Source organism: Rhagoletis pomonella, unplaced genomic scaffold, assembly GCF_013731165.1.
Source record: "Rhagoletis pomonella isolate Grant_MI unplaced genomic scaffold, Rhpom_1.0 Rhpom_scaffold_00006, whole genome shotgun sequence".
NCBI classification, from domain to species: Eukaryota; Metazoa; Arthropoda; class Insecta; order Diptera; family Tephritidae; genus Rhagoletis; species Rhagoletis pomonella.
This window is the reverse complement of record NW_023458560.1, coordinates 186,705-188,758: the sequence shown is the minus strand read 5'-3', so window position 1 is coordinate 188,758 and position 2,054 is coordinate 186,705. Positions and strand designations below refer to the sequence as shown.

The 2,054-nt window shown below is 34.0% G+C and overlaps 2 protein-coding genes across 15 annotated transcripts in view; one reads left to right on the top strand and one right to left on the bottom strand.

Moving 5' to 3' along the window:
* The window catches only part of LOC118740295, an 86,116-nt gene extending 84,157 nt beyond the window's left edge, over positions 1-1,959 (bottom strand). Inside the window, exon 1 of the mRNA XM_036471770.1 lies at positions 1,784-1,959. The gene's annotated coding sequence lies outside the window, so the exon portion shown is untranslated. The remainder of the gene's footprint in view (positions 1-1,783) is intronic.
* The window catches only part of LOC118740293 (AT-rich binding protein-like), a 120,357-nt gene that overhangs the window by 74,555 nt on the left and 43,748 nt on the right, over positions 1-2,054 (top strand). The window lies entirely within an intron of this gene.

The following is a 2,054-nucleotide window of genomic DNA, read 5'->3' as shown; positions in this document are numbered from 1 at the left end:
ACCACGCCCATTTTCCAAAATTTTACCATAAACGTATTTCTTGGTAAAGAATCGTTGCAAGCATCAATTTTGAATAAATTAGCTTCAATATTTACTGATTTATCGAAGATTTTGTATTTCTCTAAATTACCGTTATATGGGATGTGGGCGTGGTTATTGTCCGATTTTAAAAAGTTTCTTCGATTTTTTATGCTGTACCAAGGCCAACAACTGTGCCAAGTTTGGAAGAAATTGGTGCAGCGGTTACCAAGATATACACATGTAACCATAAGTGGGCGTGGCTCCGCCCATTTTCCAAAAATTTATAACACTCTTAGTTGTCGTCTAAAAATTGTTGTAAATATTAATTTTGAGTGAATAATCTCCAGTAGTTACTAAAATATCGCAGTTTTCGTATTTCCGAAAATTACCGTTATATGGGATGTGGGCGTGGTTATTGTCCGATTTTTTAAATTTTCGGCCATTTAGTATGCTGTATCAAAGCCAACAACTGTGCCAAGTTTGGAAGAAATTGGTGCAGCGGTTACCAAGATATACACATGTAACCATAAGTGGGCGTGGCCACGCCCATTTTCCAAAAATTTATAATATTCTTATTTTTCGTCTAAAAGTTATTGTAAATATCAATTTTGAGTGAATTATCTTCAGTAGTTACTAAAATATCGCAGTTTTCGTATTTCTGGAAATTACCGTTATATGGGAAGTGGGCGTGGTTACAGTCCGATTTCGCTCATTTTCAATACCAACCTACCTTGGATTAAGGGAAACCCTACATACCAAATTTCGTTGAGATATCTCAATTTTTTCTTGAGTTATCGTGTACACGGACGGACGGACAGACGGACAGACGGGCGGACAGACAGACATGGCTTAATCGATTTCTTTTTTCATCCTGATAATTTATGTATACATTTGTCTATATCTATCTCTAATATACCCTTGTGCACAAGTGCGCTCGGGTATAAAAACAAGTTTTTAAATAAAATGTAGATAAAAACTACAAACAAATGATTTATGAACATTTTTTAGGTATATTCTGTGTCCGTTTGGGAATCTCAGTTTATGATATTAGGTACAATCTGAAATTTCCATTTTCCATCACTGCTTTGAAATGTAGCTAGGTTGTGCGTAGCAAGAAATCGGCAGCCCGTTGCCGTGCCCGCGAAGTGCATACATACAATGTACATAAACACACATTCACATATGTATGTACATACATACGTGTTGCTTTTGCTCCAATATACTCATTTGGACAAATATAATGCAAAATTTAGCTTAAAAATGTGTTTTTACATACATATGTATGCATATGCATGAAATTATTTGAGCGTTGTAAAAATATAACTTCTTTGTCAACTTTTACGTGAGCAGTCATTTGATAGCTGAAAACCTAATAAATATTAGTATATTCTAAAAGACTAAATCTTATAAAGGTTTTTATTTTTACTTATTAGATAAGAATATGTATATTAAACATTTATGTGCATGTGGAGCCGTCAAGGTCAACGAAGGTCAAACTTCTTGAACTGAAAGTACTGTTATAAAAACATAATGTGGTCTAATTTGGGCTGATATATTAGAATATAAATTTTGATATACATAGATATAAGCTACTGGTTTAAAGCTTTTGTAGTACATACAACAAATCCATACAACATTTATTCACATTTTTATAAAGTACGTTATATGTACGTATATTTTGGAAACCAATATTTAGAAACCCTGAATTCTTTATTAGATTGCGTCGAATCTCCATTCTTGCTAGCCATTTACTTTGACATACCTTTGCTCGATTTCTGGTCGATTTTTATTTATTAAACAATTATGAAATGCACTCTAATTGAGTATAATGAAAAACGAAATTAAAGGTCTAAACAGTAGTGGAGCCTCATTGCAACAGAACGTACAGCTAAAGCACATCCGAAACCCGACATGACACAACACTGCACTATAACGACGATGACTCTTGTAAATTTGGGAGAGGGAGAGTGTCAAAGAGAATGAACGTTAATTGAAATGGGGAATGGGGGAACGCTCTAAAAGTATCAGAACAA